A 23,486-nucleotide genomic window follows, 5' to 3' on the forward strand; every position below is an offset into this window, starting at 1 on the left:
AGGGAGTGGTGGGAGGAGTTGGAACTCATTGCCTAACTGCCAATCAGGTAGGCTGTCCTGTCCCTGATTGGCCATCTGTCCAACAAACAGCCAATCAGCTAGAATGTCCCACTCCTGGCTGCAACCCCCTCTTCATTTGTTACATTTACACCCCCTCCATTAAGTGCCTCCTTTTAGTTATGCTTTAAATTTAGACTGGGAGGCACTGCGGAGATATATTTAATAATACAGATTCAGCTTACATAGGAAATCTAAGACCCCACATTAACTACATAATGGTATGAATTTACAAAGAACAGTAAAATATAGTCTTCATTTGTTATACTTAAACCCACTCCATTAGGTGTCTCCTTTTAGTTAAGCTTTAAGTTTAGGCTGGGAAGCACTGCGGAGATATATTTAATAATACAGATTCAGCTTACTTATAAGATCTTAGACCCCACGTTTTTAAATTAAATGCTTAACATTGAACATTTCTTGTAAAACAATATGAACTTTGGCCCTATAATAATACACTAATAAAAAAGAGAGAAAAAAAGGGGGGAAAACCCACTTTTTCGTGACATTTCCAGCACGTACAATTATATTGCCTTGAGAGTGTACAAAAAAAAAATACCGAGAAGATTTCAATCATTGCTTCTCCTTTCCCTTAATACAGATTCAGCTTACATAAGAAATCTAAGACCCCACGTTAACTACACAATGGTATAAACTTTTGCCCAAAACTAATAAGCTTTTTCACATTTCCGCCACATATAGGAAAAGGAGCCTACTTTGTTACCACATTTCCAACATTTGTTAACATAGTTTTTAGTAATTTTTACAGTCACTTTTAGTGTCACATACATCTATAAAACATTTTATACTTGACACATTCTAAGAGCCATCCTGACAGATATATTTTCAGGTATGAATTAAATGCTTAACGTTGAACATTTTTTGCAGAACAGTATGAACTTTGGCCCTATAGCATTTAACATAATTTTTAACATAGACATGTTTTAGGCTTGTAAGTCAGCAACCAATCTCAGACAATTTTGCAAATAGCCAGTAGAGGTCCTATACAGTCCTAGGCGAGAGCAAAAGTCTGTTTTGTCCTCCGATGTTCCTGGCACTAGTAAGTGACGTTTTGAAGTCAGTGAAGCAGATAATCTCGTTCTGGAACAAAGTTCTCGTGGGATCTTCCCATTCATGGCTCTTATCTCTTATCTCTGAAAACCAAAACAATTGTAGTAAGAGCTATTGCTAAATAATTTGAGTTAATTTAAGCCCTCTTCTTCTGCTTAAGAAAGAGAATTAGTCTGCCTCATAACGAGGTGGCTTCAGGCAGAGCTAGAGGGGGGAAGGAGAGAGACGAAAAAATGGAGAAATACTTGCAGTTAATTAATGGCGTGGAGTTTCTGTGCGTTGATTGATGGCTTTTGTGAGGCTAACAGATGCTGTCCTCCCCTCATTCCACAGCGTTCATTTGCAGTAAATCGTAGTGCAGGGTTAAAGCAGATTCTTTAAGAAAGAAAGAAAGAAAGAAAGAAAGAAAGAAAGAAAGAAAGAAAGAAAGAAAGAAAGAAAGAAAGAAAGAAAGAAAGAAAGAAAAGTCCAAGATAGAATATGGCGGTCGTCCTCTTGACCTGAAACGCTGACAGCCTGTAATCCGGGGAGATAAACTCCCTAAAGGATTGGAGACGGCCCCAAGATTTCCCTAGGACTTCCTGGGTAGAAAGGTGAGGTGGGGTTTGCGTACCCCTCCTCTTTTCTGCCAATTGCTTCCACAATTGGCCCCTGTCAGGCTCCAGTGATTGTACTGCAGTCCCCTTAGGACGACATCTTTAGCCACACCACTGAAGTTACTTTTTTCAACCTTGGCCTGGCAAATAAAAAACCAGTATAAAAAAATCTTACTAAGGTCAAGATGGCTGTGCACAGAGAGACTTCCTCTTAGGGTTGCCAGCTTCCATGTGAGGCTCTCTACCCCACCTCTCTAATGGGGAGTCTGCTATGGGGAGAGGAAGGGAAGGCGATTGGGAACTGCTTTCAGACACCTGAGGCCTGCTGGGTCACTGCGGCCCATTCCCAGTTCTCTCAGACTCCTCACATCCCCACATCCCTCACAGGTTGTCTATTGTTGGGAGACGAAGGGAAAAGGTGTTTGTAAACCGTTTTGAGACTCCTTTGGGTAGTAAAGCTTTTGATAAGGTTCCCCATGATGTTCTGATTGATAAATTGAAGGACTGCAATCTGGATTTTCAGATAGTTAGGTGGATAGGGAATTGGTTAGAGAACCGCACTTAGTGTTGTTGTCAATGGTTTTTCATCAGACTGGAAGGAGGTGAGTAGCAGGGTACCTTAGGGTGCTCAGTCTGGTTCTTTTTAACATATTTATTAATGATCTAGATGAGGGGGTGGAGGGACTACTCATCAAGTTTGCAGACGACACCAAATTGGGAGGACTGGCAAATACTTCAGAAGATAGACACAGAGTTCAACGAGAAAAGCATACCTATTGGATGGGGGATACCCTTCTAGGTAACATTGTGTGTGAACGAGACCTTGTGGATTGTAAACTAAACATGAGCAGGCAGTGTGATGCAGCTGTAAAAAAGGCAAATACCATTTTGGGCTGTATCAACAGGGGCATCACATCAAAATAACTAGATGTCATAGTCCCATTGCACACGGCACTGGTCAGACCACACCTGGAGTACTGTGTGCAGTTCTGGAGGCCTCACTTCAAGAAGGACGTAGATAAAATTGAAAGGGTACAGAGGAGAGCGACGAGGATGATCTGGGGCCAAGGGACCAAGCCCTATGAAGATAGGTTGACGGACTTGGGAATGTTCAGCCTGGAGAAAAGGAGTTAGAGAGGGGACATGACAGCCCTCTTTAAGTATTTGAAAGGTTGTCATTTGGAGGAGGGCAGGATGCTGTTCCCGTTGGCTGCAGAGGAAAGGACATGCATTAATGGGTTTAAACTACAAGTACAACGATATAGGCTAGATATCAGGAAAAAAAATTTCACAGTCAGAGTAGTTCAGCAGTGGAATAGGCTGCCTAAGGAGGTGGTGAGCGCCCCCTCACTGGAAGTCTTCAAGCAAAGGTTGGATACACACTTTTCTTGGATGCTTTAGGATGCTTTGGGCTGATCCTGCGTTGAGCAGGGGATTGGACTAGATGGCCTGTATGGCCCCTTCCAAATCTCTGATTCTATGATTCTATGAGATCTGAACACAATGGAAAAATGGGCAAATGAGAACAAGATGCAATTCAATAAAGATAAGTGTAAAGTTCTGCATCTGGGTCAGAAAAATGAAAAGCATGTCTACTGGATGGGAGATACCCTTCTAGGTAACACTGTGCATGAACAAGTCCTGCATGGCCCCTTCCAACTCTATGATTCTATGATTCAAATTCAAATTCAGAAAACCTTTAATGGCATATAAAACATCATGAGAACAAGGGTAATTCATAATTATAATTAATTGATAAAATTACATAGTCTAGATAAACAAATAAAAGAGAATAAAATAAGCAGTAACCAACAGTAGATTCCTCCAGAATGTCCAGCAATCAGTAATTTCCACCAGTTGTAGGTGCCCCTGGTCTAGACCTGATTCTTGCCTAGCCAACCGTCCTTTTGTATCATAGTAGCCAAGAATTCGGCCAGCAGTTCCGTTATTTCTGGGGACCTATCAGCTAACAAATGTCTAGTTATTCTGTCCATAGGGCCAGAAATGTCCATCGTGATAGGGACAATCAGTCGTTGTCTAAGCATAGACAACAACAACAACAAGAACAACAACAAGCCTTTAATAGCATATGAAAGTACAATATAAGAAGGGAAAGTGCAAAAGGATCCACTGCTAGTGAGAACAAAGGCAAAGATCATGCTTTAGACATAATACATTCACGATTTCTCATGGCAAGATGTAAAAACTTTGCTACTGGTTCAATTATATCAGCGTTCTGGGATGTCAAAAGAAACTGAGTCTTTCGTTCATCCGAATGTAATTCTCTTTTACACAGCAGTGAGTTAAGAAATTTGGCTCGGATTGAAGAATAAAATGGACAATGGGAGAAAACGTGTGTAATTGATTCTATACAGCGTTGTCCACATGGGCACAACCTAGCTGAATACGGGATCTGTTGAAATTTCCCATATAGAACAGCTGAAGGTAGAGCACTAGTTCTAGCTAACATGAATGCTCTACGCTGTTGTGGGATGATTAGATGGTAGAAGTACGCAGCTAGGGGCTGAGAGCTTGGTGAGATCCCCAAGCTCAATGGCGAGCAAACGTTTCTAGCTTTACTGCTAAGTTCCTGCAGTTCTATGTCTAACAGTCTGCGTTTAATTAAATTAAATGCAGACTTTTCAGATATCAGATACAAGGAGTCTAAAGATCCCTAGAGATTTAATTTTTCCCTCAATGTGTCCTAACCGAGTAGATGACTCATGTTCAGATAGCATGAGGGAAATTAGACTATTGGGGTCAGATCTAAAATGAATGCGAAGCCAGAACTTGATTGTTTATTTATTTATTTATTTATTTTATATTTATATTTTTATACCGCCCTTCCCTACAGTTCTGGGCGGTTTACATAAAACATTTTTGAACATTCACATAGAACACTATCAAAATCAATATCAAAAATCAATATAACAATATAACAATAACAACAAAATATCAACTGGAACAATTAGAACGGCACTTCAACAATAACTTGACAATCCCTCAGTCGGTTCGTTCCCTCGGTCTGGGGGGCACCTGTAGGTGTTATTGCTCAGTCGGCCTCACCAAATGCCTGGTGGAAGAGCTCCTTTTTGCAGGCCCTGCGGAATTGTGGAAGTTCCGGGAGGGCCCTGATCTCTTCGGGGAGCTCATTCCACCAGGTGGAAACCATGCTCTGGTTTCCAATAGTCTTTGGCTGGTTTCTAGACATAGGACTGTGTAAGAGACACAGTTCGGGGTCCCAAGGATTTTACGAAGGAAGACAGATTGGAGACTTTCGACTGCTTGGTTAAAAGCGTTGATCCAAATAGGGATGCCATAGAACAGTTGGGCACTTAGTTTCCCATTGAATACTTTGAGGGCCGCTGGCACGTACTGGTTACCACTGGTGTAGAAGAAACGTGTGATTGCCAGGGCACTAGTTTTTGCAGATGTGATTGCATATTTCCTCTGTGTAGCCCAATTTGCATTATGGTAAAAAAATATTCCCAGGTATTTGACGCTTTTAACATGTTCAATGTTGTTACCTCTTACATTCCATTTAAGAGGCTTCCAAGGCTTTCAAAAAAACCACAATTTTTGACTTCTCAAAGTTCAGAGCAAGTTTGTTTACTTCACAGAAGTCCAGGAATTGAACCAGTAAGCGTTTTAAGCCAGTTTGTGAATGGGACAGCACTACAGCATCATCTGCGTATAAAAGCAGTGGGATGTAAAGAGAACCAATTTTTGGGCTATGGCCAGAATTGGGGGATAGGGACGGAGCAAGGTCATTTATAAAAAGGTTAAATAGGAGGGGAGCCCAAATGCATTTTTGTTTTACCCCTTTGTTGATTGGTATTTTAGAAGGGGGGCCAGAATACAGCAGGCGCTAGCATGGTGGGTGGGTGGGTGGGTGGATGGATGGATGGATGGATGGATGGATGGATGGATGGATGGATGGATGGATGGGGTGAAGGAAGGAGGAGAGGGAGACAGAGAGACAGAGAGACAGAGAGACAGAGAGACAGAGAGAAAGAAAGAAAGAAAGAAAGAAAGAAAGAAAGAAAGAAAGAAAGAAAGAAAGAAAGAAAGAAAGAAAGAAAGAAAGAAAGAAAGAAAGAAAGAAAGAAAGAAAGAAAGGGAGGAAGATAGAAACAGATAGAAGAAGAGGGAGAGAAACAGGGAGCGAGAAAGAGGCAGATAGGAGAGTGGGAGGAATGCTGGGAGGAAAAGGACAAAGGGAATGCTGGGAGGAAGGGAAGGACAAAGGGAATGTTGGGAGGAAGGGAGGCAGGAAGGGAGTCAGGTAGGTGGCCTGAAAGGGGACGGGGTAGGGGTGAAAGGAAGAGGGGGGTAAGGTGCCCTGGGTGGAGTGGATAGTAAGGGGGGGTCTCGGCCGCCTGCTGGGCCCAGAGCCTGCCCCAGGGCCTGGCAGAAGGCTAGTTTCGGCGGACGGACTGCTCCCGTTGGTTGAATTTGTATACAACAATAGGACCCATGCCAGCACAGGGGATTACCCATTTGAGGTGGTTTATGGCACCAACGTTGGCTGCTCCCACATGTACCCCAGTGCCTGAGAGCCCCCTAGATCTGAAAAAATGGGTGCCCCAGATCCAGGCTCCCTGGCCAGACATTAAATCTTTAGAGGGAGCCAAAGAGGACTATAAATGTCATGCTGATAAACGGCACAGCTCAATTCCCCCTGTGGAAGGAGGGGGACATAGTTTACTTGTCTAAGAAGCATTTACACTGTCAGCGGCCCTCCCCTTCAAGATATCCAAGGTGGTGAACAAATTGGCAGTGGAATTGGACTTGTCCAAGACCTATAAGAATTTTAACCTGTTTTTCATTCCAGTTTACTATGGTAGGCCAGTGACATCCTGCCCCTCAGTTCCCAATCCCTGTGTGTGGATGAAAAGACCCATTATGAAGTGCATCAAATTCTGGAATCCAGAATGCACTGTGGAAAACTTCAATACCTAGTGGATTGGGAAGAAATACCCATGGGAGACAAAGAGTGGGTGGGGTCTGAGCATGTGCAAGCCCCAAATCTAGTGCATGGGTTTCCTGTTGTATCCAAAGAAGCCAGCCCCTCCTGTTCCACCGGTTGATTTTGGGAAAGGGCCCTGGGGGGGAGGGGCAGAATGACAGAAACCCCCGTATATTTCTTCCATGATTATATATCTGCTGTGATTTAGTGTATCATTCCAGCTCAACTGGTGTGTCCTAAATTAATTCAAATGCTTTCATTTTGACACCCAAGGTCGATTTCCTGCTGTTGTATTTTATGCATAGTAACCTCCCCAAACATTTCTCACCTCCTATCCCTTATGCCAGCGGTCCGCAACCTTTTGCAGGCTGTGGACCACTGCGCCAGGATGTGGGGAGAGGGCAACCTGGGGCAAGTCTGCGCATGCGCGTTTACGCCACCAGCATGCCAGTGACCGCGGCTCCCGCCCCTCCGGGCCACAAGAAAATCAGCTGCCGAAGTGGCCGATTAGCTTGCGGCCCGGCAAGCTTCTCTCCCCCCCCCCCCCAAAGCAAGAAGCTTGCCGGGCCGCAAGCTAATCGGCCTGGCAAGCTTCTCGCTGCGGGGGAGAGGGCAGGAAGAGGGAGCTGCGTCCCAGTGCCGAGGCCTTTGCGGCCCAGCACCGGGCCGTAGCCTGGGGGTTGGGGACTACTGCCTTATGCCCCTCTATTTCCCTTCCTATTAGATATCCTTAGTTTCCACATCTTCCCGTCCCTTGATGCTTGCATAGTTATCTCCATATTATGACTTCTTTTGAACTATACCTGGTTCGAGTTCGCAGGGGAGGGGAGCCCCTATATTTCCTACCCTATGCTTTGTGGGTCAGTTCTGATTATGTCTCTAATGTAGATGTTTGCATTTCTAATAAAGAAACTTCAAATCAAGGAGTTTGCTTATTTAGAATTCGAAGACCATCACATAGGGAAGATGGTGGAAAGAGTTGCTATGGACCAACTGACAGCATTCCTGAAAGAAGCTCTGGTTAGGACTACTGGCCTGGTCATGGTGTTGAGACAGCATCGGTGGCCCTGATAGATGACCTTGCCTGTCAGCTGGATCAAGGCGGGTCAGTGCTGCTAATACTACTCAATCTCACAGCAGTGTTTGACATAGTAAATCATGAGCTGCTAGCTCACTGCCTCGCCGACACCAGGATCTGACAGACAGTCATTAAATTACTCATCTTTTTCCTCCAGGATGAGAAACAGAGGATAGCAATAGGAGAGAACCAATCCCATTGCTGTCAACTACTGTTGGGTGCCACAGTTATGTCCTCAGTCCTAGTTAATATCATTATGTGCTCCCTAGCCCAGCTGATAAGGAGGTTTGGACTGGAATGTCATCAATATGCCAATGAAACCCAGCTTTTCCTCATGATGGACAGCCATCCTGACTCACCCCCAGACACATTAGCTAGATGTCTGGAAGCAGTGGTGAGCTGCCTCAAGCAAAGCCGTCTGAAGCTTAATCCTGCAAAAACAGAGCTACTCGTACTAGCCGTCTGCTCATCCCCAGTAGCATATTGGACACCTTCCGACCTGAGGGGCTCATCTTCCAGCATCATATTGTTTTGCCTTTTGGAACTGTCCATAGAGCTTTCATGGCAAAGATACTGGAGTGATTTGCCAGTTCCCCTTTCAGTGGATCACCTTTTGTCAGAGCTCTCAGCTATGACCTGTCCGTCTTGGGTGGCCCAGCATAGCATAGCTCATAGCTTCACTGACCTACACAAGCCCCCTTGCCACGACAAGGCAGCGATCCTTGAAGGGGGCTCCTTCCTCTACATGGAGGAAAACATCATAAAAGTAGCTCAGTTGTCATTCCTCCACCTATGCCAAAACAAGATACTTGCACCCTACCTGGCCCCAGAATACCTAGCCACTGTCCAGGCAACTGTCACCTCTAGGCTTGATTTCTGCAATTCGCTCTACACAGGCCTACCCTTATCCCTAACATGGAAACTCCAACTGGTGTAGAATGCAGCAGCTAGGGTTCTTACGGGAACACTATGGAGGGTCCATATCCAGCCACACTCCAACAGCTACATTGGTTACTAGTTGACTACTGGATCAGGCATAAGATTCTGGTAATTACCTTCAAGGCCATATGTGGTCTGGGCCCTGAGTATCTGAGAAACTGCCTCTCCACCTACGCCCCCCAAAGAGCTTTAAGCTCTTCTAGCACCAATAAACTGGTATTCCCTGGACCCAGGAAAGCTCATCTATCAATGACCAGAGCCAGGGCTTTCTCAGTCTTGGCCTCCACCTGGTGGAACAAGTTTCCAGAGAACATCACCACCTCCTTAGGCAGCCTATTCCACTGCTGAACTACTCTGACTGTGAAAAACGTTTCCCTGATATCTAGCCTATATCGTTGTACTTGAAGTTTAAACCCATTACTGCGTGTCCTCTCCTCTGCAGCCAACAGAAACAGCATCCTGCCCTCCTCCAAGTGACAACCTTTCAAATACTTAAAGAGGGCTATCATTGTAGGAGGTTAGCTGTTCAATGCTGGCAAACCACACCCCTCTTCAGCTAAGGCTTCTGCATCTAACCCCAGCCTTCAGAGAGGACCTTTTTGACTCAGCCCCTTATATGGTTTGGAATGTAGCCTAAACCAATCCTGAAAGAACATGATGCCTTGAGGAATTCCTTTGTCTAAGCTGGTGGGGAGGTAATAAAAAGGGGCAGCGCCTTCTGATCTGGAGGTTTTTGCTTTTACCAAACTCCTGTCTCCGCGCGGTTTCTTCATCTGGTGACCCGCGACGTGATCCAGATCCCATTGTCTCCTGATTTGGACTGGAAAAGTCCTGGTGCGCACCTCAGCTTTGGCTCCCTCAGCTACGGCTCCCTCAGCTTCGGCCCTCAGCCCTGGCTCCCTGAAGTTGGCTTTTAATTTGTGAGTCTGGGGACAGGTCCTTCTAGGGAAGTTCACCAGAAGTTCATGCAGAAGAGCTTCAGAAATTAGTTGGACAAAAGTGCGGGGAAGTAGTTTCAGTGAAAGACCTCATAGATTTCTTACAAGAAATCGAATATCAGTGCCCATGGTACCCTGCCCAAGGTACCTTGAAGGTAGAAGATTGGGAGAGGATTGGTAAGGACTTGAAACGAGCACCAAGAGCGTCTGCTCAGTTTTTGCTCCTATGGAAGACAGCGAAAAAGGCACTGAGCGCTCTGATACCGAAGCCTCGGTTAAACTTGAGGCTTTGGAGGCTGCCCGCCCTCCCTATCCCACACTTCTCCCCACTGTGGTTCCTATGGCACCGGGACCTCCCGGACCCCTGGAAAGTGGGGGTTCAGGATTTCGGGGAGTGGTGTTGGAGGGAGTGGCACAAGCAAGAAAGTTAGGGCAGCTTTCCTTGCATGATGAGGAATGGGGAGGGGAGTTGCCTGCCTTATTTCCTATCACCCAGCAGCAGCCACAGAGGTGGTGGTGGATTGGAAACCATTACCATATTCAGATATGGGGAAACATGTTCGTGAGTTACAGTCTTTATGTCAGAAGAGTGGCAGGTCCGCTTCTGACCAAGACATTCAAGGATTACTAGAGACTGTTTATCAGCAATGTCCCTGGTATCCGGTAAAGGGCTCACTCAAGATTAGTGACTGGGAAAAAATAGGAAAGGCTTTACACAGCAAACCCGGTGCCTCAATTGGCATATTTCAAACCTGGTTTCAGTGTCGTAATGCTATTGATTGTTTTCGTTCTGTCTCTCCTTCTGCCTCTCTCCTTCCTAAAGATGGTCTAGACTGCATTCCTCTGAGCTATCCAGCCTTGCTGGCTTTGTCTCTCTTTCATTCACCCCCCTCTTTTCAGTCTTCTGTGCTTCCAGATAAGGAGAGTTTCTCTCCAGTTCCTCATTGCATTTCTCCTAAGGAAGCTCCCCAGAAAGAACTTTCCCAAACAGCAGACCCAGAGGTCATTCTTGAGCTTGATGAGATGTTAGCAGTCAGTCCTGTAATTCAGACTGACAGACAAAATGCCCAAGGACAGAATATAGTTGAGTATCAATCTCTTTCTTATAAAATTCTTCACGAACCTCATAGGGCTATTGTTGATATGGGAATTCAAAGTTCTGTAGAAGGCATGTTTGAGTCCCACAATGTCTTACAATGAATGTTGCATCTGAAAACTCCATTAGCTGAAAGACTCTGCCCCTGTAATTCCGGGGAGATAGTCAATCGAACACGTCCTCTTAAGGTGCCCTACTTTTAGCTCTGTGAGAAATAAATTTATCCTCCCATTACTCAGGAATTCCTCCACCAGCTCAAACAAAGAAAAAGTAAAATTCCTCCTGTGGAATAGTAGGGGCCATATTATTAAGCAGGTTGCCAAATTTTGTGTGCTTGTGCTTAGCACATGGGAAAGACAACTTAAGCTTAAGTGAAGATTTTAGAGGAATTTTACTATGGATTTTTTATAATGTACCCATCAATTATACAATTTTATATATTTTACATTTTGTACTGGCTCCCTGATTTTGCAATTTTCTACTCTGAAATGTTTTTTTCTCGCTATCTGTTTTATCTGGCTACAGTGCTGTATTAAATAAATTTGAATTTGAATTTGCATCTGAAGGTACCTAAATATCTGATCAACTTTATGGGTCTGGCCAATCTGCTATCCCTGAAGTACAAATCGTTCTTCCTCAAGCTGCGTTGACTGTTGTCTCAGAGGCAGCTCTGCATGCTTTTCAAAAGGTCCCTCTCTCTGAAAAGTCCACCTTTTCTTTTCCTAAAGTTAGGCAAAAAGTCTTTGAACTCTTTCTTGATTTCATGAATCACCTTACAGAGGCACAGATCAACAATCAGGAAGCCCAACCTGAATTGCTCAAGAAGTTAGCTAAAGAAAACTGTACTTCAGAAAGTAGGTGCATTCTTCAGGGTTTGGGCCATGAGCCAGATATTGCAGGCAGGATCAAATCTTGCCAGGATGTTGGCATAGGTGCCTACCAAGCTTATCTTTTTGACTCAGGGTAAAGCCCTGGGGAATATCGTCCCCTCTCCAGATGCTTTATCAGGGATCACTAATTCTTAGTCACTGACCTTATTAAAATTTCTGTTCCTCTTACAAGGTACGCATTTTCTCTCGTTTTTCAACTTTCTTCTTTTCTACAATGTGCTTTGGAAAGATTTTGTGGATCAGGCTTTTTCCCATCTCTCTACAGATTTCTACGGTCTTGTTCTTATAAGCAAGCATTTTAGAAGCTACATGCATTAAACCACAATCCGCATTAGTATTTTAGGGTAGTTGCTTGAGCACCCTCACCATCTGAGGTTAGATGGGGCAGCCTGAGAAAGGATATTCTCACTTGTGACACTAACATGATGGTCTTCCATTCTCAAAGAGATTTGCTTGTTTCTCTCAATCGCTGCACATGCCTGTGGATTAGAACTGAATTGTTGCATTTGGCTTTCCATTAATGACCTTTATAGGTTTCTGTGTTTTACTCAATTGTTTTCAATTGACTTATAAAATGTATTTTAAAATGTTTTAATGGTTTTGATGATTAACCACCTAAAGAAATTTTAAAATTTAAAATTTGGCTGTAATTGGTAGAGCCTCCAACTGCAGCAGCAGGAGTGCTGTTTAGCGATTTGGAATCAGGCTCTCTCTTTCCAGTTCCTATGCTAGGAGCTTAGTTAGAAACTTAAACAACCTGATACCTCAGTTCAACTTGCAGCTGCAGGAGACGGAGCCTATGGCCAAGAGGAAATGGGGAAGGAAGACATCCAATCCCCCGGTGACTTGGGGGGCTCTGAAAGGCCTGTCTAATGAAGCCCAGCAGCAACTCAAGGACCAAAGGACTTCCAGAAACTCCTGAAAACTTTCTTGCTGCTGCTTTGACAGCCTTGCATTTTAATTCTGTTGTTTTTGGTTGTGTTGTTTATGTTGTCTCTTACCCAGTGGGGTCGCAAACCCCCATGACATGTTGGCACCTAACCTTTGGGTATGTCATGCTGCATATATGTTTGCCTTTCATGGGAAGAATGTGTCATTGATTTATGAACCACCGCTATCGGCAGCTTCCATGTCTTTTATTCCCGTGCCTTTTAATTCTCCTGAAATGATTTTAGCAGTATAGGTTGTTGTGTTCAATGTTTACCTAGCCTTTGGGCCATGGGCCCTCGCAAGGGGATATTCAACGCCGCACAATGTATGATGCTCATTACGAGCTTAAAACAAGGAAAGGGGAGATGTAGGAGGTTGGCTGTTGGGTGCTGGCAAACCACACCCCTCTTCAGCTAAGGCTTCTGCATCTAACCCCAACCTTCAGAGAGGACCTTTTTGACTCAGCCCCTTATATGGTTTGGAATGTAGCCTAAACCAATCCTGAAAGAACATGATGCCTTGAGGAATTCCTTTGTCTAAGCTGGTGGGGAGGTAATAAAAAGGGGCAGTGCCTTCTGATCTAGAGGTTTTTGCTTTTACCAAACTCCTGTCTCCGCGCGGTTTCTTCATCTCATGTCCCCCCTCAACCTCCTTTTCTCCAGGCTGAACATTCCCAAGTCCCTCAACCTATCTTCATGGGGCTTGGTCCCTTGGCCCCTGATCATCCTTGTCGCTCTCCTCTATACCCTTTCAATATTATCTATATCCTTCTTGAAATGAGGCCTCCAGAACTGCACACAGTACTCCAGTACTCCGTATCTGAAGACAAGGCTCTGGAAAGCTCATCTTTAACCACTATGCCACAATTCCCAAAGGTCAGTCCTCTCCCACACTCAACGAACATTCCAAACCGCAGGTTCTTGACACCCATCTCTCCACACCCATGCCCTCATTTGTCACCATGCCACCACAACCTCCCCCAGAACACACACATTCGACTCTGTATCCTTAACAAGACAGGACAACTCCTCCCCTTCCCACCACCAAGCTCTAGCGCCCGTTGTATTCCTGGATACAACTTGCTTTGTCCCTAGTAAATATAATAAATAAATATTCTCATTCAATTTTTATATCCACATTCCTTACAATCCCCTCTTCTTTTTATTTTATTAGGAACAATGTGACTAATGTGATATAAGTAGTATGTAATGTAATTCAGAAACTCTGTGCCTCTGAATAAAATAACAAACTGAGCACCTTGTCACATGTGGGGAGGCTTCCATGCTTGTGTGGAGACGGATGAGGCAAGCAACTACTCTGTTTTAATTTTTACTTTTTAACATACTTTTTAACATATTTATTAATGATCTAAATGAGGGGGTGGAGGGACTACTCATCAAGTTTGCAGATGACACCAAATTGGGAGGACTGGCAAATACTCCGGAAGATAGAGACAGAGTTCAACGAGATCTGAACACAATGGAAAAATGGGCAAATGAGAACAAGATGCAATTTAATAAAGATAAGTGTAAAGTTCTGCATCTGGGTCAGAAAAATGAAAAGCATGCCTACTGGATGGGGGATACGCTTCTAGGTAACACTGTGTGTGAACGAGACCTTGGGGTACTTGTGGATTGTAAACTAAACATGAGCAGGCAGTGTGATGCAGCAGTAAAAAAGGCAAATGCCATTTTGGGCTGTATTAACAGGGGCATCACATCAAAATCACAAAATGTCATAGTCCCATTGTATACGGCACTGGTCAGACCACACCTGGAGTACTGTGTGCAGTTCTGGAGGCCTCACTTCAAGAAGGACGTAGATAAAATTGAAAGGGTACAGAGGAGAGCGACAAAGATGATCTGGGGCCAAGGGACCAAGCCCTATGAAGATAGCTTGAGGGACTTGGGAATGTTCAGCCTGGAGAAAAGGAGTTTGAGAGGGGACATGATAGCCCTCTTTAAGTATTTGAAATGTTGTCATTTGGAGGAGGGCAGGATGCTGTTCCCATTGGATGCAGAGGAGAGGATACGCAGTAATGGGTTTAAAGTACAAGTACAACAATATAGGCTAGATATCAGGAAAAAAATGTTTCACAGTCAGAGTAGTTCAACAGTGGAATAGGCTGCCTAAGGAGGTGGTGAGCTCCCCCTCACTGGCAGTCTTCAAGCAAAGGTTGGATACACACTTTTCTTGGATGCTTTAGGATGTTTTGGGCTGATCCAGCGTTGAGCAGGGGGTTGGACTAGATGGCCTGTGTGGGCCCTTCCAACTTTATGATTCTATGATTCTGTGATTCTATCAATTATTTCTTTTCACAACTGGGTGTCTGCCATTAATTAGTAACTTTGACATTTTTATTTCTTCAGTGTTTTTGTGAACTACAGATGAACACAAAAGGACTCATTAGCTACCTTAGCAAAGAATTACCATACTGCATAATTTGGATATTTTGACACAGTTTACTAATTTGCTACTGATTTACTTTTGCTTTATATCTGTACTCTTATGATCCTTGTTCCATTTTGTCTGAGGAAGAGTGCATGCATTTGAAAGCTCATGCCTTGAATAAATCTTTGTTGGTCTTAAAGGTGCGATTGGAAAAGTTTGTTGTTTGTTTTCCTACTTTTATTGTTTCACCTCACTATAGAAAAATTGGACATGATCCAGCCAGTGTTGAACATTTGAATGCCCCTCTGATTCTACTGGAAGAGTAATTCATAATATTAACAGTGCCACTCCACTGCAAAGTTACACCTGTGGAAGACAATAGCCTAGGAGGAGGGTTTAGGATGTCACTGGAATCCTCTCCCACTGAAATCTGTGCTGTGGTTTGGGTCAGTGGTCCCCAACCTTTCTGAGGCTGGGGACCGGCAGGGCATCGGGCCGTGCCCGCGGGCTGCGTCCACACGGGCCGCACCCGCACGGGCCGCACCCGCACGGGCCACGCATGCGCGATGCGCGGCCCGGCCCTGATTTCCTCTCCCCACCCTCCTGCAGTAAGAAGCTTCCCGGGCCGCAAGCTTGCGGCCTGGCAAGTTTTTTACTGCGGGGGGGGCGGGGAGAGGGAGTCGCGGCCCGGCGCCATGGCCTTCGCGGCCCTGGTTTGGGTCCCTAGATGGCACAATCTTTGTGACAAGAGCATCTCTTGCACATGCTGCTCTGTAAAGCTTGGAGCATGCAGAAACAACTTGGAAAATGGCAGTAGCCCTTCCTTTTTGCTGTTTTCTACTATTTTGAAACCTGCCTTTCTATATTGGTGAAGTACAGCAAATTTCTATAAGTATACATATGCTACAGTCTGGGCCATCTGACCAATCTGACCAATTGCACTCATTTGGGGATCATTTGGGTATTAAATTATTGTCACTGTGGGTAGGTAGTTGTGAATTCCTGCATTGTGTAGGGGTTGGACTAGATGACATTGAAGGTCCCTTCCAACTCTATGATTCTATGATTCTGTCTGATGGAGAGACCACTTTGGTCTTCCTGTCTAAAGTGCCATCCTGTAAGCTTTTGTTTTCCTGTCCCTACAGAAATTTGTTGCCCTCCTGACCTTTGTACAGAGTCAGATGTGTCAGGTGTCTATTTTAAGCAGAAGTCTGGGTTGTCTTCTATAACCTGCATCACTAGAAGATGGTAGGCCACCCACAGCTGGACCTCGGTTCTCTAAAGATTTTGCAAATAGGCAGTAGACTGTGCCCAGTGGTGTTTGACAAAATGTCAGATTTTATTGAACCCAGCTCATTTTAATGCTAAAATTCACACCTACTTTTAATCACCCTCCTCCAAGAAGTCAGGTCAGATATTATAATTTTAATAAAATTAAAATTTTAATTTTAATGAAATTCTACGTGACCCAGAGTGATTGGAAGATCTTTATCAGTGTTGATAAAGGAATAGGTAGAAAATGATCCACTTTGGGGTGTGACATTTCCTGTATTCAGAAGCAGTTCTGAGTACTGTATTTGGGACAGAGCCCTGGTGCGACTTGGTAATTGGCTTGTATTCACTGCAGCCAGTAAAATGCTTTGGATTCCTGCCCCTACCATGGGTGAACTAGCAGGTCCCTAGGGCTGGGGACACCACAGCCACCTAGGTTTTTAACAATTCCAGCAAACAGCTACTCCCGCCTCTTTTCCCAGCAGTTTTTTTTCACTTATTTTACAACGCACATCATTAAACAAATTAGGCATATATATTCAACCCAGGAAGCTAGAATCTTAGTTAACGGAATGCTCACGAAGAAATCAATCATGATAAATAAAGGTACCAGACAAGGATGTCCACTCTCCCCATTATTATTCAATCTGGTACTGGAAATGTTGGCAAATAAGATACGAAATACAAAGGAAATCTCAGGAATCAAAATTGATAGAGAAGAATTTAAATTGAAATGCTATGCTGATGATGTAGTTTGTACTTTAGAGAAACCTGATCACATCGATACTGCCTCTATTAGATTTACTAAAAGACTTTGGCATATACTCAGGGACATTCCGCACCAGGACCAATGTTGCCAATTGTTCACAGAATGCAGAAACGCTATATTAAAAAGTGGAATTTTGTCATTCCACATACCTTTTTTTTTAGTGGAATACAAAAGTCCCAGTAGCATTTCATTCATTCCCACCAGGTTTCCGGCCTCGCTGGAATCGCAACAAAGGAAGCAATTTTTTTCTGTGCTTCTTCCCACCCCTGGCCGTCAATCAAACCGAACAGCCAATGGGCTGTTGTGTTCATGCTCCCAAAAAGCCCCTTTCCCTTTAAGAACTGTTTTTTAAAAAACCAAACACACCCGTTGCAACGAATCTGTGTTCAATCATTTTGGAAAGACCTTTTTTGCTGGGATAGGAACTGTCAATCATTTACATGCTCCTCAGGGAAAAAAAATCCCCCCCCCCACGGGCGTGATTTGTGGCTGCAATTACAGGCAGTGCTGAACAGGGGGCTGTGTTGTGCTTGGAAACTTTAAAGACACTTGTAGTAGGGAGCTTTGTTTGACTGTGTTAATCACTTCTGTGGAGGGACTTTAGCCGGAGATGCCTTGCTCATTTGTTGCTTTCGCCGGTCTAAGGAAAAAAAATGGCGAGAGGGACAACAAGCGCGCTGACTGGGAAAGATCCCCTTGCAAACTGTGGGCTGCTGGCGTGCTGAAAAGCGAGGGAGGAAGGTTTCTGGACTTGCTGCAGGGCGGTTGACACTCCAGGAGTTGGGGGGACTGCGAAGGGGCTGGGGCACCTGTCTTCTTCCTCGGGAGCTGCTGCTGTCTTCAGGGACCCCCCCCTGCCGCCGCTGCCCAGCTCTGCTCTAGGGCTCCTTCTCGCCTATCGCCTCGCCTGCCGGGCAGTGCCGCTCCACACGAGCTCAGCCAGAGCCCTTCTTTCTGCTGCTGAGGCATAAGCGCTGACTCTCAGGCGCCCACTTCTCCGGACATTTGCTTCACTTCTGTGGAGGGACTTTAGCCGGAGAAGCCTCTGAGAAGCCTCGCTCGTTCATTGCTTTCCCCAGTCTAGGGGGGGGGGGGGAATGGCGATCGCTTCTCCAGAAGTTTGGGGGTGAGAGCGGGGGAGGGACTTTCTTTCTACCGCTACACTGAGAACGCACGTGTTTTTCACTGATGTGTTGCAGCTTGTGCTCAGAAGTGTAGCAATTTTTTCAGGGGGAATCCACTTTTCCCGATTTCCCGAACAAAGCAAATTTTGCGGGAGTGTTGCAGGAGTGCTGCAGATTCTGTACGACGTCATGTGGAACCTTGAATTTGTAGCGTTTACCAAAGTCATGCGGAATGGACCTCAGGATTTACAATAAAAAAAGCTAAAAGTAAAATTCTATGACAAGGTGTTTTGGACTCAGAGACAAAAACCATAAAAGAGTTCACAGGCTGTGAAGTTAACCCAAAATGGGTTAAATACCTTGGGATCTACTTAGATAAAGATTTTCAAAAGCTTTGAACGGGTAACTATGAAAGACTTTGAAATACAATTCAGTCTGATATTAAGATTTGGGATGAGCTAAACTATCTTGGTCTGCTTGAATAGCAACAATTAAAATGAGTGTATTGCCGAAAATTAATTTTTTATTCCAAATGTTGCCTTTGGAAATATCAGAGAGAACATGGAAAAAGTAGCAATCTGCAATTAATAAATGTATATGGAGTGGAAAAAGACCAAGAATAGCTTTTGATATTGCAAAATGAGAAGAAGAAAGGGGGACAAGGCGTACCCAATCTAAAATTATACCATCATGCAGCAGTATTGACATACATATCGGATTGGATATGAGAACCATCATTGAGAGAATTGCTATTTGAAAAGGAAGCTGTAGGGGGCAGCTTTCATGAGAAATTGTGGCCATCAGGAAAACAAAGAAATGTATCGAATTCCTGGATTGCTGGACTTTTAAAGGTGTGGGAGAAGTATAAAGGAAGACTGTATCTATATTAAAATCCCCAATTGAAGCACACTTCAGCACAGCTCAGCAAAAAAGAATAGCCTGCCTTAGTTACAAAGACCTGCTAGCTAAAAGTGGCAAGTTTAAAGAAAGACAAGTATTGGAAAAAGGAGTAGAAATTTATTGGTTAGAATATAACCAATTGTTATCCAGATTTAAAGCTGAGTTCAGCAAACGGGCTTCTATACCTGAAAATGGCTGTCTGAGGAAGCTTTACAAATAGCTAAGGAGAGAAGGGAAGTGAAAGGCAAGGGAGAAAGAGAAAGATACACCCAATAGAATGCAGAATTCCAGAAAAAAGCTAGAAGAGATAAGAATGCCTTCTTAAATGAACATTGCAAACAAATAGAAGAAAACAATAGAATGGAGAGGACCAGAGATCTTTTGAAGAAAACTGGAGATATGAAGAGAACGTTTCATGCAAAGATGGGTATGATAAAGGACCAAAATGGTAGGGACCACACAGAAGCAGAAGAGAATTTTAAAAGATGGCAAAATACAGAGGAACTATACAAGAGCAAGCTTAACATCCCTGATAACCACGATGGGGTAGTTACTGACCTGTAGCCAGACAGCCTGGAATGTGAAGTCAAATGGGCCATAGGAAGTCTGAGCAACAATAAAGCTAGTGGTGGTGACAGCATTCCAGTTGAACTATTCAAAATCTTAAAAGACGATGCAGTAAAAGTGCTACATTCAATATGCCAGCAAATTTGGAAAACTCAACAATGGCCACAGGATTGGAAAAGCTCAGTTTACATTCCAATCCCAAAGAAGGGCAAATGCCAAAGAATGTTCAAACTACCGCACCATTGCATTCATTTCTCATGCAAGCAAATTTATGCTCAAAATCCTACAAGCTAGGCTCCAGCAATATATGGACCGAGAACTTCCAGAAGTACAGGCAGGATTTTGAAGAGGCAAAGGAACTAGAGATCAAATTGCCAACTTATGCTGGATCATAGAGAAAGCTAGGGAGTTCCAGAAGAACATCTACTTCTGCTTCATTGACTATGCTAAAGCCTTTGATTGTGTGGAGCACAACAAATTGTAGTTTACAAGAACATGTCACTATCTTCCAGAGTATTTGCCAGTCCTCCCAATTTGGTGTCATCTGCAAACTTGATGAGTAGTCTCTCCACCCCTTCATCTATCTAGATCATTAATAAATATGTTAAAAAGTACCAGACTGAGCACCGAGCCCTGAGGTACCCTGCTACTCACCTCCCTGCAGTCTGATGAAACACCATTGACAACAACACTTTAAGTGCGGTTCTCTAACCAATTCCCTATCCACCTAACTATCTGAAAATCCGGATTGCAGTCCTTCAATTTATCCATCAGAACATCATGGGGAACCTTGTCAAAAGCTTTACTAAAATCCAAGTAAATGACATCTACTGAATTTCCACAATCCAGCAAACCTGTTACTTGGTCAAAAAAGGATACCAGGTTGGTCTGGCAGGACCTGTTGGAGACAAATCCATGCTGACTTCCTTGGATCATCAAATTGTCCTACAGATGTCTGCAGATCACTCCCTTTAATATCTGGTCCATTATCTTCCCCACAACAGGGGTCAGACTCACAGGTCTGTAGTTTCCCGGGTCATCCCGGTGCTTGGCCCGGTACTTTTTAACATATTTATTAATGATCTAGATGAGGGGGTGGAGGGACTACTTTAAGTATTTGAAAGGTTAGTAGTTCAGAGTAGTTCAGCAGTGGAATAGGCTGCCTAAGGAGGTGGTGAGCTCCCCCTCACTGGCAGTCTTCAAGCAAAGGTTGGATACACACTTTTCTTGGATGCTTTAGGATGCTTAGGGCTAATCCTACGTTGAGCAGGGGGTTGGACTAGATGGCCTGTATGGCCCCTTCTAACTCTATGATTCTATGATCCTTTCTCCCTTTTTTGAAGATCGGAATAACATTTGCTCTCTTCCAGTCCTCCGGGACATCTCCAGTCCTTAAAGGGGTCCCGAAGATGATGGACAAGGATTGTGCAAGTTCTCCGGAAAGTTCTTTGAACTCATCCAGTGCAGCTAAATGCCTCTCAACAACCTCTTTGTCCATGTCAACCTGCCACCCAGACGCTATGCCTTGGCTATTGCCATCTCTAGATGTGCCTAAACCCTTTGACCTGTGGGAAAAAACAGATGTAAAATAGGCGCTGAGCCTTTCTCCTTTCTGTGCATCCTCCATTAGAGTTTGTCCATCTGCACCCAACAGTGCGCCTATTGCCTCCTTTAGTTTACGTTTGCTCCTCACATAACTGAAAAATCTTTTCTTGTTACAATGGGCTTCCCTGGCCAATCTTAGCTCACTCTCAGCTTTGGCCTTTCTGATGATTGACCTACAGTGCCTAGTAACCTGTAAGTACTCATCTTTAGAGCTCTGTCCTTCCCTCCAATTCCTGAACATTTCCCTTTTCTTTCTTAGTTCCTCTTGAAGGTCTCTGTTCATCCAAATAGGCTTCTTAGAGCTCCTGCAGTTTTTCGTCTTTCTAGGATAGTCATGGATTGAGCATGCAATAGCTCTTGTTTGAGTAGTGCCCACCCTTCACATGCTCCCTTCACTTCCAGCATTCTCTTCCATCATGTCTCTGGGTTTATTAAAGTTTGCCCTACGAAAATCCAACATCCGCGTCTAGCTACAAGCTTCCTTGCCCCCCCATCTCAAAAGGATTTCTATGAGGACATGGTCACTTCCCCCTAGAGTCCCCACCTCCCTCACCTCTTGCCTGTTGGTCAGTATTAAGTCCAGTATGGCTGAACCTCTTGTGGGTTCATCTAACATTTGATAAATGAAATTGTCAGCCAGGCAGGTCAGAAAGTTGCATGACTGAGGACGCTTCGCAGAGTTTGTTTCCCAGCACACATCTGGGAAATTGAAGTCACCCATAATGACAAAGGTCCTGCCGCTTGGATGTTTTCTCAAGCTGCTCACAAAGTGCAGCATCCACATCCTCTCGTTGGTCAGGCGGTCGGTAGCAGACACCAACCACCACACTGTTTGTTTTCCCCTCGCTTATTTTCACCCAGATGCTTTCCACTGTAGATATGCTCTCCTTCACTAGAATTTCCTGACAGGTAAGCCCTTTCCTCACATACAGTGCCACTCCTCCACCTCTTCGATCTATTCTGTTTTTTCTGAACAGTTCATATCCATCCACCATTACATTCCAGTCATGAGAATCATTCCACCAAGTTTCTGTGATGCCTACTAGATCATACCTTTCCATCAGCATGAGAAGTTCCAGCTCTTCCTTTTTATTGCCCATGCTTCGGACGTTAGTATAAAGACATCTGAATCCTTTTACTTTTGGTTCCCTATGAGCTGGCCTTGCCGGTTGGGCTGCCTCCGATCGTTTTCCTTCCATACACTCCCTATGTTGATCGTCTCCTTCCCCTAGTGGCTTTAGTTTAAAGCTGTCCTGATGAATCTCCCCAGGTTCCTGCCAAACACATTCTTCCACAGCTTCGATAAGTACAGTCCATCAGGTGCTAGTAGGCCTTCCTCAGGAAAGCCTATCCCATGGTCCCAGAAACCAAATCTCTCCTGCCGGCACCAACTACGCAGCCACTGAGTCACCTCCATTATCTTCCTCTCCCGACGCATTCCTCTTCCCTTGACAGGCAAGATTGAAGAGAATACCACTTGTGCCCCCATTTGCTTGAGCTTCCTCCCTAGATCTTGATAGTCTGTTTTAATACGATCGATGGTATTCACGGACATGTCATTCGTTCCCACATGGACCATCACAAATGCGTAGTGATCCGTAGATTTGAGGAGTTTGGGCAGCCGTTCTGAAATGTCTTTAATTTTCGCCCCTGGCAAGCAACACACCTCTCGGGTTAGGGGGTCGGGCCCAGCCACATGGTGATCCATGAATGATTCTATGAATCTATGATTCTAACCTCTGAGCATCGTCCCTATAACTCAGCTGTGTCTTGATAGTGCTTTCCATTACCACCATAAAGCATATTTATTTGTTTGTTCATTAATATATTTATGGATTTATATCCCATCCTTCCTCGCATTTCATGGGAAATTGCCATACCTAAAAATGCCCCTGCCTGGAAAGACCCAAGCTACCTGTTGAAAGCCTTAAGAAGCTGTTTGTAGTCCTCAGCAATACATGGTAGCATCACGTGGGCGAGGGTGCTGATTGTGCTGCTGATTTGGGAGGCCCAGAATACAGATGAGTCTCATATCTGATGGTGGAGCCAGGGCACAGAGAGATATGCATTTAAATCTGTAATTCAGAAAGAATGTTGCTTCTAGGAAGGTTTTCTGTTTCATTTATTTTGTTCACGTTTGTTTGTAGCTTGAAGAAATGGAGGTCAGCCATCTCCACCATGTGCTAAGAAGCCGGTGGTTATGGGAGGGGGGAAAGAAGAAGGAGAGGCTCAACAAGATGTCATAGTCCCATTGTATACGGCACTGGTCAGACCACACCTGGAGTACTGTGTGC

General features: G+C 44.3%; 1 protein-coding gene across 7 annotated transcripts in view; it reads left to right on the forward strand.

The window, feature by feature from the left end:
- The window catches only part of PPP2R2C (protein phosphatase 2 regulatory subunit Bgamma), a 208,899-nt gene that overhangs the window by 182,867 nt on the left and 2,546 nt on the right, over nt 1–23,486 (forward strand). The window lies entirely within an intron of this gene.

This window comes from Paroedura picta, chromosome 10 (genome assembly GCF_049243985.1).
Source record: "Paroedura picta isolate Pp20150507F chromosome 10, Ppicta_v3.0, whole genome shotgun sequence".
NCBI classification, from domain to species: domain Eukaryota; kingdom Metazoa; phylum Chordata; class Lepidosauria; order Squamata; family Gekkonidae; genus Paroedura; species Paroedura picta.